At 40.8% G+C, this 13,184-nt stretch overlaps 1 long non-coding RNA gene across 1 annotated transcript in view; it reads right to left on the reverse strand.

Moving 5' to 3' along the window:
- Positions 1 to 332: 332 nt before the first annotated feature.
- LOC145520998 (uncharacterized) overlaps positions 333 to 13,184 on the reverse strand; it is a 28,055-nt gene continuing 15,203 nt past the window's right edge. Inside the window, exons 5-6 of the long non-coding RNA XR_014064975.1 lie at positions 12,385 to 12,479; positions 333 to 4,379 (exon numbers count right to left, since the gene is read on the reverse strand). This is a non-coding gene — a long non-coding RNA (uncharacterized LOC145520998). The remainder of the gene's footprint in view (positions 4,380 to 12,384; positions 12,480 to 13,184) is intronic.

A 13,184-nucleotide genomic window follows, 5' to 3' on the forward strand; every position in this document is an offset into this window, starting at 1 on the left:
ATGTTGACAGTAAAAGTTAGCAGATCATCTCTAACAGAACTTTTTAAAATTTATGAACAATAAAGGCTTATGGAACCCTTTCTGAAAGGGTTTGTTCACACCCTTCTGGTGGTCTGTGCCTGCCTCAGGCAACAAGCCATTTCAACACATCCTCTGGAGACCCTTTCAAGGTCTGTGATTCTGCAATAAAGAGGTAACTCACAAGAAGGGAAATCAACACACACAGAAAACACCTCCATTGAAACATTCCACTTAAGACTCCTATTTCTCCAAATTACCTTCTCCTGGGAAACTCAGGATCATGGTTCCTTCTTAATTCAGCAGCAAGGGCGAGGGTGGGGTGGGGAGGGGTGTATCCAGGTAAAAATCTTCTATCATTCCTGATTTCCAGAAAGAGGGGAGAAAAAAAACAGGCTCTCTCTCTGTATTGAATTTGTTTGTGTTGTTCAGTCTCTCAGTCGTGCCTGCAGCACATCAGGCTTCCCTGTCCTTCACCATCTCCCGGAGTTTGTGCAAACACATGTCCATTGAGTCAGTGATGCCATCCAACCAGCAGGCCCCACTGGGATTCCAACCCAGGATCTTCCATTTATGAGACAGGCACTTTATCCAGCTAAGCCACAGAGCCAGCTATGTTGAATTAAGGGTGGTTAAAAGTGGTGATGGGTAGAAATTATTGCTATTGTACAGACCCAAACTAAAATAACTAGCAAGATAAGAAAAGAAAGAAAAAGGAGCAAAAAGAGTAAACTAGAGAAATTCTTGGTAAATAATTCTCATTTTTTAGGATCTTGGCCTGAGGCTTTTCTGTGAATTTTAGATAAAGATATTCAGCCTCTGCAAAAATCTCTAATAAAACAACCAGCCCAACAATAATGCATTTTCCTGCTCTGGCAGAAGACTGCAGTTCAATTTTCCAGCATGCATGATCTGTTTTCCATGCAAGAAAGAGAGCCAGGCAGAAAGGATTTTTCCATAAGGCAATTAAGGTATAACATGGATTAAGAGGAAAATAAAATGACTCTTTATCTTCTTCTATGTAAATATTTTTCCTAATATACCACCTGCTGGAAGCCTCTGGCAGAATATGATTGCAAGAACATAACTTCTGTGAAGCAATTTTCTGAATTCTTGAGTAATTCAATCAAAAGTGGGACAACTCTTGAGTTATCTAAGATATTATCCAATCTCAAACCACTACTTTGCCCTACTTTTACCAACCTGGCCCAGAAATCTCGTTATCAGTTTTTCTGTTTGGTAAGATGAATTCTTTTAGTTTTGCCCTTGAGTCTGAAATCTGATCAGTTAACAAATAACCTTGCCACTCTCAAATCTGGGAATCATCTTGTATTTCCTCACCCTGTCACCTTCATACCAGCTGGGCCCATTGCTCCTCCTCTCTCACCCATGCACATACACACACACAAGCTAAAATATGCAGTTGTGTCTGATTCTCCTAATGGGCAGTGCCTTTTTCCCTCCTACATTCACTCAAATTCCAAATCTTTAAGGCCAAATTCAAATTTATCTCCTCCAGGCAATTTTGCTGGATGAAACCTACTCGAGGCCCTTAACACTGAAGTGCCAAGGTCAAAACCTACGAAAATAAACTCCAGATCTTTGGCTGGTTCTTTTAACATTGCTTAAAATAACTTGGCTCTTTAGTATTTGGGGCTTGGTTCTCCCAGCCCCAAGCACGACTTCCATCCCCACTTCCTCCACCTCCACCCTCCTCCCCCGCCCCCCACACACACAAGGGCACCACAGACTGATCAAGAGCAGGAATCTGATTACTTCATACACTTTGTCCTTTGCCATTCCCCCCATCCTTCCTAAATCATCAAAAATACAGTATTTTTAGCACTGTGGTTATTAAACACATAAATATTAGTTCGTCGGTTTGGGTTTTTTTTTTATATAGCCAGACATAGAGGCCATGGAAACTAATCTGCCAATTAAATACCTGACCCAGGAGGCACCCAAAATGTCAGTACCAGTGGTTTTCTTGAAGGCTGTCTTTGGGGGTGGCAACTCGAATGGGGAGGGTTTAAATAATCTGTATATGAGACTACAGAATGTCTTCACAAAACTCTGCTTGATTTTCCCCATCCCACTAGAACAGACCGTTACAACCCCAGCTCTCCAACCCATCAGACTACAGACACATCTTTTCGCCAGGCTGCTCCTCTGTTCTCTGCCAGAGTTTCTTCTCTGCAAACATCACAGAAGTAACAACTGGAATGTTTTAACGCATTGCAATCACAGCATTTATTTATCCCACAATCATGCAATTATTTATATGTTAGTTTCCCACAATTAAAGTTGTCAGACTTAATGTATTAAAATACAGATTGTCAGTTAAATTTAAATTTCAGATAAATAGTAGGTAATTTTTAGTATTAAATATGTCCCAAATTTTGTATGGAACATACTTGAAAAACTATGCATTGTATGGGACTTCCTCAGTGGTCCAGTGGCTAAGATTCTGCACTCCTAATGCAAGGGGCCCGGGTTCAATCCCTGGTCAGGGGACGTTCACATGCTGCAACTAAGACCCAGTGCAACCAAATATATATTTTAAAAATTATTTGTTGAATATTTGAAATTCAAATTTACCTCAGCATCCTGTATTTTATTTAACAGCCTTATCCAAATTAGACTGGAACCATCACTGTATCTACTAACACCTACCTCACCCAATAGGCACCTTGTAAATGCTTTTTGGATGGATGCTCCAAATTGCATTCAAAATTAAACTTTCATAATAGAAAGGACAAAAGTTTTGAAGGGTCATCCTGTAGCCGTAACAACATGGCTGTGCTGTGCTAACTCGCTTCAGTCATGTTGGACTCTGTGACCCCATGAACTGTAGCCCGACAGGCTCCTCTGTCCATGAGGATTCTCCAGACAAGAACACTGAAGTGTGTTTCCATGCCCTCCTGCAGGGGATCTTCCCAACCCAGGGATCAAACACACATCTCCCACATTGCAGGCAGATGCGGTACCATCTGAGCTACAGGGAAGCCCAAGAATAGTGGAGTGGGTAGCCTATCCCTTCTCCAGTAGATCTTTCCAATCCAAGAACTGAACCTGGGTCTCCTGCATTGCAGGCGGATTATTTACCTGCTGGGCTACCAGGGAAGCCCAAACAACATGGCTAGATTATCTAAAAAGAAGGAAGATATTGTTCAGAAAAAGTAAATGTGAACATGTTCACTCTGAACAGCAACATTGTACAAGTGATTCCCTCAAAATTCCCTCAGTTCCCAATAAGGACGATAATCATGGGTCAAGTTCAGTGGGAAGACCATGGTCAGGATTGCAGCTGCCCACACAGGTCGCTTTCCAAAAGGCAAAGCTTCACGTCCGTCTTTCCCCCAAGGCTGCCTTATCTTCCTTCCCCCCACCCCAAAATGTATCCTACAAGTCGTATTTCTCAAAAAAAAAGATAAGAAACAAGAAAATCTACCACCGTGGAATTAGAAAGAGATAAGAGAAATAAGCTGTCTAGATTCCAGCTTAGCAATGGAGAAAGGAATTAAGGACCTGATATGTTTCATAGGTGGAAAGATGAATACAGAGGATAAAGAAAATAGGAAAGTTTCTTTAGGACTGTAGTACATATCGAGAAGCAGGCATAACAGTAACATATTCAAGGCTACAGAGAAGATCAGCAAAGCACTTCTCCTGACAGTATATTTTTATAGAATTGCAGATCAAAGGTTGTTTCATGAGGACGTCTTTATTAATTCTTCAAATCCCAAACCCTGTTAGTAAACCTGTCCTCCTAACAAGGCATCTTTGGTATTGTTGCTCAGCAAAGCCACTCTTAAAATCTGAATGCTGTACGCAAATAGGTTGAAAAGAAATCGTCTTTGGAAAGCGGAAAGAATGAACCTATATACTCTCAGTTCAGAACATCATTAAAACATTGCTTACTTCCCTAAAAAAATATATTTCATGGTACATATCTAGAAAGGCATATCAGCTCACATGAGAAAGAGTGTGGCTTCTATACCAGCCTTTTAATAACTTTGAATTCTTGAACAAGTTATTTCATCTCTCTGGCCTTGTCTCTCTTTTTTTTAATTGAAATCTAGTTGATTTACAATGTTGTGTTAGTTTCAGTTATACAGCAAAATGATTCAGCTATACATACATGTATATCTAGTTTTTTCAGTCTTCTCCCTCACAGGTTACTACAAGATACTGAGTATACTTCCCCGGGCTATACAGTAGCTCCTTGCTGGTTATCTATTTTATATATAGTAGCATGTATGTGAAGTGAAAGTCACTCAGTCATGTCCGACTCTTTGCGACCCCCTGGACTACATGGTCCATGGAATTCTCCAGGCCAGACTACTTCAGATCTTCCCAACCTAGGGATCATAGAATGTATATGTTAATCCTAAACTGGCCTTGTCTTTAAAATGAAGTTATGATGCTTACTATATGGAGTAAACATCAGTTAACATCTATGGAACACTCAACACAGACCTCAGGACTTATCTATTCATTCACATAGAGTAACATCACTATCATCGTCAGCAATATTAATGCCAGTTACTGGTTGCCAGTGACACATAAATGGGCTTATACTCATCCATTATCAAGCATGGCAGATCTAGGATTCTAGTCACCATTCTATGATTTTTAAAAGCCCTTTTCTGTTTACCCTACCACACTGCCTCTGAGAATAAAAATCCTGTCATGTAAATCCTTTTACTTCAACCTTTTACACTGTCTGTACTTTGACAAGTCAGAAGATTTATTGATATTTAATAGCAAGAAAACCAAGGCCTTCTGAAGTATGAGAATGAAGCACACCCTCCCATGGAAATCTAGTGAAAATTTTTGATTCTTCTGAACCTCAGGGAAGATGAACTTCCCCAAGAAGAGAGAGCATTGGTGGAGTACAGAACCCTGCTGACAGAGACAATTCTGGGGGTGGTGAGGGCAGGGTCAAGAGAGAAAAGGCACCTGCAGTGGATGATTAGGACCCAAGAGAAGAAAGCAAACACTTCCCTTGGCAGCTGGAAGTCTATTATCAAGGCTGAGGATGGAGGGGAATCTGAACTCTTGTTTACAAAAATTAAAGACCAAATACCTCTGGAGTTCAGGTCTTTTCAAATCAATGTATTTTGTTTCTTCGAAACCAAGTGTTTTGAGATCTCAAAAATGACATACCCAAATTGATCCCTCAGGTGTGCTCACGCAAGTGAACCAAAACATTTAGACAAGGAACTTCATTACAGTATTTTTCCTAAAAGCAAAAGATTAGAAAGAACCCAAATGTCCACCATTTGGAAATGAAAGAACTGTTCATCTGCTACAGCAAAATTCTTTGCAGTGATGAAAAAGAGTAGATGAATGTGTGCTGATCTAGACAGACTCTAAAGCCCAAGATGGTACCTGTGTGCAAATTAAGGAAAGTGTTCCTCTTCCAGGCTGCTCTAGCCTCCTGCCAGAGAACACAGTTTATTGAATCTCAGCCTCCACTCTTCACTGGACCAAGTGCCTTGTGCACAACTATATATGGTAGCTCTTTCAATGTGTAATAAGAGGAGAAATGGGAGATGGATGAAACGATAACTTGAGTGTGCATTTCAAACAGCATATACATAAATACTGAGTATACTTTTATGCATAAAATTCTTCTGCAGGAACACCTAAGAAATGGGTAACAGTGGTTGCTTCTGGAAAGAAGATATGAGGGTTCTGAGTGGGGGATGATGTTTCACTGTATTTTATTTTGTACCTTTTTTTTTTACCATGTGCATATGCTGCTGCTGCTGCTGCTAAGTCGCTTCAGTCGTGTCCGACTCTGTGCGACCCCATAGATGGAAGCCCATCAAGCTCCACTGTCCCTGGGATTCTCCAGGCAAGAATACTGGAGTGGGTTGCCATTTCCTTCTCCAATGCATAAAAGTGAAAAGTGAAAGTGAAGTCACTTAGTCGTGTCCGACTCCTAGCGACCCCATGGACTGCAGCCTACCAGGCTCCTCCGTCCATGGGATTTTCCAGGCAAGAGTACTGGAGTGGGGTGCCATTGCCTTCTCTGACCATGTGCATATAACTTTCCCAATTGGAAAAAAAAAAAAAAGAGGAAAGTTCTATTCTGAATGGCAGGCCCAGAGACTGTGAGGCAAAGGGTCATGGCTGCTGCTGCTCTGCTACTCATCCTGTTACCCATCTGGACCCCCCCAGCAGCCCACGTGTGATGTCCTGGTCCAGTTCAGCCCACACGGCTTCTATTTATCTGTATGCAGTGCAGATTTTTAAAGTATGCGTGTGTCAGTCGCTCAGTCATGTCTGACTCTTTGCGACCCCACAGACTGTAGTCTGCCAGGCTTCTCTGTCCATGAGAGTTTTCAGGCAAGAATGCCGGAGCAGATTGCCATTTTCTTCCTCCGGGGGATCTTCCCAACCCAGGGATTGAACTCCAGTCTCCTGTGTCTCCTTCATCGCAGGTGGATTCTTTACCTGCTGAGCCATCAGGGAAGCCCTTTGAAAGTATATTTTTGGTTTTATACATTCCTCAGCAATGACAACTCTTCAAGTCATTTGCACCAAGTGCTTCTCACTTTAGCCCAGTACCCAGCTTGACTTCAGCCAAGCATGGTGGGAAAATAGCACACATACAGCAATGTGTGCAGCAGCCTGAAAATTCCTGCAATGGGTGGGTTTCTGGGTGGAGTTTGTAGGTTGTATTTAGCATCATGCCTCAGCATGTAGGATAAACCACTTGGAAGGGTACTGATAAAAGCCATGATCCCTAGAGCTCTGGTTAAGAACTCGATCTGGACCTTTACTAAGAGTGTGATCCTGGGCCAGTTCCATACACACTCTATGCCTCAGTTTTCTCATATGAAAATTGGGACTAATCACACTTCCTTCAGAGCAGCAGTCCCTGACCTTTTGGGCACCAGGGACTGGTTTCATGGAAGACAATTTTTTCCATGGACCTGGGCTTAGGAGATGGTTTCAGGATGATTCAAGTGTATCACATTTATTATACACTTTATTTCTATTATTATTACATCAGCTCCACCTCAGATCATCTGGCATTAGATCCCAGAGGTTTGGGACCCCTGCCTTAGAGGATTAGTGTGATGCTTAAATAAATAATGGATGTGCCATACACATTTACCATTTAATAGATAAATGTTTGTTGTTGTGACCACTGTCTTGTAGTAAAGTGTTTGTTGTCTGGTTAGAAGATGAGACAAACAATTATAATGACAGGTACCAATAAATCCATTATCCTCTGAACAATTAATCTCCACTTATCAGATGTGATCTTATCCAGTACATCATCTTCAATAAGTACAACAGTATTTGCTATTTAAGCCTCAAAGTAAGGTGCATTGAAAAACTAAGCCACATCCTTTATGTTATTGCTTGGATTTCATTTTGGTTTAATGACATCAACTGCCATTATTAAAGACTGGCAGAATGGGAAAAAAAAAAAAAAACAGACAAAAAAGAAAGTAATTACCATTTATAATCCGGCTCCAGAGAACCACTGTTAACATTTCAGTGTGTTTCCTTCTGGTCTTTTTTCCATGCATGGTAATAGCTGAGATCATATGAAATATTTTCTACTCTTTTTCCTATTTAAGTATTTCCTAATATTATTGAAAACTTCATAAATATTTTCATTTAAATGGGTAGTTAATATTCCATTACAGTTATCGTTTCTTTCACAAATATCCATTGCCTATTGTGTTAGGCACTGTTGCTTCTGCTGGAGATACAATAGTGAACAAAACAAATGGGTCCCAGTTCCCATGAAATTGCTGCTGTGCTAAGGATTGTGGTGCACATTTTAGTGACTTGAGGTGAAGCTGGGCAGTAGAAAAGCAGAGGCAGTGCCTATAGACAACTCTTTCAACAAGTTTAGCTATCAAGTGACTGTAGCTGGAAGGAGAGGTGGAATGGATGCTGTACCTTATTTCATTATAGCACTAGTGCAGAGATGCAAATATGCATCTCAAATGAGCCTTTGGGCATTTGTTAATACTTTTAAAAAGAGTACTTAATAAAAGTTGCTAAAGTAGTTTCTAAACTGCTTTTGGTGAATCTGTTTTGGCCCTCATGTGTCTCTGCAATAATTTCATGGTCTTTCAAAATGGCATAAACAGGGAGTTGGATTTAAAGGTCATGATACTAGTCTGAAGGCAGGATTCTACTATGACTGTCATGTTATCACCTTGCAAGAACCATTCATCTCACTTTAAGAATGGATTTTATAGAAACCATTTCTGCCTTGAATCCATCTAGTTCTTTCCTGTTATTGTTTTTAAGGCAGGGAAGGAGGGAGGATTGTTCTTATAGGTTTTGTACTAAAAAATGTTTTATGGTTCCTTCCCATACCTTCTTCCAGCGGAAACCATGTGACCATGTTTTATAGGACATGGCCCATGCTCCCCCACTCCTGGCAACAAACACACACACACACACTAACCACACCTGACAGAAAAGGTGGACTCTAACCCAACAGCAGCAGTGACCAATGACCTATGAATCTGAATGGCTCTGCTCGATATTTAGATTCCCTTGTCAATTTCATTTAGGAATTGGAATGATGGGGGCAAAGAGCAGTGAGGGCAGAAACAGAAGTAGTACCAGAACTAAAGAGGCCTTAGTTATACAAACCACAATAAGCTGGAATTCTGGAAGACTAAAAATAAGTCAGCCTAACAGAGAAAGGAATACAGAGAGAAATTCATAGAGAAATAGAGACACTGTGAGATTAATTCCTGATCTTCCCCAAAACTCATGGATTGAGACAACTGAAATAGCAGCTAATTTAAAAAAAAAAAAAATTTTTTTTAATGAGCTGGCAAAAAATAAAGTTTTCTGCAGAAAGGAACCAGAGCAGGGACCCTGGTCAGCAATGAATACCAAAGCTGACTTTCACCCTGAAAATTTCTGCCAAACCATGGAGCTTCTGAACTTCTGCAGTGAACCAGAGACCCAATCAAGATGGGCAATATGATTGAAGACCCCTCCCATAATGTTGGAAACCCAGAGGACTACACCTTCAGTGCACATACAGATGAATGAGAAATAAACCCTACTCTACAGAAAGTGGAAACAAGGATCTCATTTCTCTGGGTCTTGGTGCTGAGTGGATACCCTAAGCCAGCCCTAAGCCAGTCCTCACATGGCTTGCAGTCCGGATTCCTGCTAGTGGTGGGGTCTGAAAAGCTTCAAACAGAGGGGGCCTGGGTTGACAGTCCCAACTTTAACCTCAGTCTCAAAGAATTCCCACAGTTGCAGAAAAGTCTGCCGCTCTCAGGCAAAAATCACAAAACACACAGAGACACGGTGAGAGGAAAAGGCCATCAGCTCTTGAAAGAGAATTGTCTTCACTCCTCACTTCCTGTCCTTGGATAGCCAAGAGATTCTTTAATGCTGCAACAAAGTCTTTTACTTGATCGAATTTTACAGAGACTTTGTTCTTTAAAAAACAAAATAATCACAACTCTGTTGATATCATTTTTGCCCCCAAACAGAAGGCTGACCACATGGATGTTGAGGACAGCAGTCAGGGGTGGTGGCCAGGGGAGGGGGCTCTCTTCAATCCTCTGCCATTCTGTTTACTGTTACTGCATTGGTTTCTGAACCACATCCTGCAACCTCCACTCTTGTCATCGCCAAGTGCCAAGGAGCATACACATCTCTCTTTGGAATCAATTTGAATGACATACTAGATGAACAAAAGGGGCTTACTGCGTCCAAGAGGGACTGGATTGAAGATGAAATGTATTAGGAAAATTCTTGTGGGAAATCTAGCTTATGCTAATCAAACACAATTTGGATGATAGTAAATGCCTGGGAATTAAGCAGAATGAAACCAAAGAGGCAAAGGGATGGCCACCTAATTCCCCACAAGGGTTGAACACAAGAAATAACTAGTCTTATCATTTTAGACACAATAGGAAATAATCTACAGCCGAGTCTGGTCTATGCAGATAAATCTTTCATAGAAATGTGAATAAAGCAACTGCAAGCCAGTTTTTAAAAATGTAATATGGTGGTATTACGCAAGACCGCCTTTTGTCAACCTGGGCTCTCCTTCTGGGAATGATCACACTGTTTCAAACCCCAGGCCTATAGATGAGGATAAAAATGTCTGGGGTTCTCCAGAGAACTCTACATTGGCTGGCCTCCAGCTGCTGCTAGCACTGCTCTTTCTAGAAATTCTCACCAGTGCTTCTGTTTGTAGTCCCGCTGAACAAGCAAACCACCTGGCTGTTGACAAGACTCTGATGAGGAGGCAGTCAGAGAGTGGTGGGGAGACAGAAGGGAATGAAACTCTTGACCCTCCTCTTGGGCTGAATTAACACTCTTTGGTTAATATTAAATATAATTAATCACAGGGAAAGGAGATGCACTTGGGAGCTAAAGCTAGTGCCTTCTGCTGCTTCTCTTGACTCTGTGAGCAACCATTTTGAGGTTAATTGGGCTTTTATCTGGGAGATCCAGTTGTGTGACCCTTCTTTGCTCTGCAGTGAGCAAACCAAGGCACAATGATTTCCTGCTGAAGGTCAGGTACATGGTGATATTTGAAAACAATTCATCATCAGGCATTAAGGCAGGGAGAAAAGCCTTCTGTTTCCTCCTTCCCAGTTTGAAAGCCACATTCAATCTCAAGCTAAGTGGAAATTTAGGATCCAGGAGTAGTGGTTCTTCCGAAACAGTAAATTAGGTATTCATCAGTTGCAGATGAGATCGGGGAAAATTGATCTGATCAATCTGATATGTACTAGGCAGAAGTGTTTGGGACTGCTGCTGCTGCTGCTGCTAAGTCACTTCAGTCATGTCTGACTCTGTGCGACCCTATGGACAGCAGCCCACCAGGCTCCTCCGCCTGGATTCTCTAGGCAAGAATACTGGAGTGGGCTGCCACTTCCTTCTCCAGTGTTTGGGACACTGGGGCATTTAGGCTACAGAGGAGTTACGTATTTCCGTTGATATCTCAGCAAAAGAGTTTTTCTTCTCTCTTCACAACTTGCTTCATTTGAGAAGAACTAGCTTTCTCTAGATATGAGCAGTCAGCCCTCCCCAAACAATCTTATTTGCAGTACTATGAGTCCTAATCTTGTTTCTTGAACTCTAAAAGAAGAGAAATATATCTGTCTGTAGACTTGTAAATTTATTTATGTACACACATACATAAGGAATAAATAAGGAAAGGTGTACACTTTTAAAAGAATACTGCTTAGAGTTTAGCCTTTTTAACTCCTGGGTTCAGCCAGTTAGTCCACTAATTTAAATCACCAAATATTTATTAAACATCTACATGTTCAAGGCATTATGCTGTGTCAATTGAGTCAAATGTCAACCAAAGGGAGGGATCTAAAACTAGTTGAATTTCACAAAGTTCATCAATGAAGTTCTCAAACCAAAACACGGTCACTTTTTCAATTCATGAATTCTGACTTAAGTCGTATGGAAGGCGTCTTATGTAATCCTTATCAGAACATATGCTAAATGCCTCTGTTCATCACCAGGCATCTATTCCTACTAGAATAGAGAATGTAATTTTTCTTACCATTACCATCAACAACAAAAAACTCCTACAGATACAAGGTGTCATCATGAAAAAAATCAAAATATACGAGGAGTTGACAGAGGGTCTGAATAAGGAAGGACAACACAAGGCATTCTTTGTGGTGTTGGCCTTGCTCTGTATCCTGATTGTCACAGTGGTCACAAGAATCCATACAAATACAAAAACTCAGAACTGTGACCAATAAAAAAATGAAATGTGCAACATGTATTTTTAATGTTTATTTTTAAGGCACAAGAGCAACACAGAGGCAGACTGACCATGCAGCTGATGAAGTTTAAGGGCCCTTGTCAAGTACAACCTCTTTCAAGCCCTCATACCTAGTTTGTACTGTTTTTCATTAAGAGGGCCACATCCCAAGCTATATAAGCTTCAGGATCTATACAACTTGGATTCACCTCTAGGTGAATATGATTCTAAAATAATTCATTTCCATCAGTCAAAGATCAGAAAAAGTGAATGACATATGAGGCAGCAAAGCTGAATGCTGGGGATTCTGTGAATTGAGGAGCTCAGGATTTGGATGGGGGTCTTTGTAATAGAGTCTGACTCCATTTTTGTTGTGTGACAGCTGGGAGCTTACAAGCACCATCACTCCCAGATCCCTTCTGCCCCACATCTTGGCAAGCTGATAAGAAACTCGGATGCTGCTTCTTTTGGTGCTGGAAATAAATACAAACCACACGAGCCCTGGCCTATGTGGGATCCCTCATCCTAACCCCACTCCCTAATCACAATAAAATCAGAATCAGTCTTGCTCTCCATAGAAAGTTCCAGTATGTGAGAACTAGATCTTTACATACCCTCTTGGTACAGGCATGACATCATCAGTCTTGACATTCAAACCATATTGTGGGTGGAAACCAAACACTGGATGAAGATCCATCTTGTTCTGCTTCTGCAAGATGACCAAAACAGTCTTGAAAATCTATGTAACCAACATGCACAAAGAAGAAAAGAAGGACACTGTAGGGACAGAAAATTGCTTACATGAAGACATGGAGGTGGAAACATGAAAACTGAGTTTGCAGGATGGTGTAACTGAAACCAAAAGTTTGCACAGATGAATCAGAAGGGTAGTGATAAGACTGGAGTGGGAGGGAGGGGTCATTGCACAGGTTAAGAAATATGGATTTTATCTTTTATACATCAAGAAACTACCAAAGATTTTTTTCATGGGAAAATAACAAAGTCAAATAAATATTTTAACATTATCTATCTAGTTATGGAACACAGAAGAGGTTGGAGGTAAGGAGGTCAACGGAGAAGAAAACTGTCTTACTTTTCAAGCATAGGATGGCAAGGGACTGGGTTGTTGTATAAATTCAAGTCCTGCTTTGGGGAACTTTCTGAAATTTTCTTTTCTCTTTGCATATTTTCACTCTATAGTTGGTTGAGTCTGCAGATGCAGACCCCATGGATATGCAAGGCCAACTGTGTGAATATATGTGCTGCTTATGTGTGTGTGTGTGTGTGTGTGTGTGTGTGTGTGTGTGTCTGTATATACACAAAGACATGTATATTCATACATATATGCATATATTAAATATACACGTGCTTTTAAAATATATGTATTTAAAAATATAGCCATGTATATGCTAAA

The sequence above is a fragment of the Giraffa tippelskirchi genome, chromosome 9, assembly GCF_054371585.1.
Source record: "Giraffa tippelskirchi isolate mGirTip1 chromosome 9, T2T-mGirTip1v1.2.pri, whole genome shotgun sequence".
Taxonomy (NCBI): domain Eukaryota; kingdom Metazoa; phylum Chordata; class Mammalia; order Artiodactyla; family Giraffidae; genus Giraffa; species Giraffa tippelskirchi.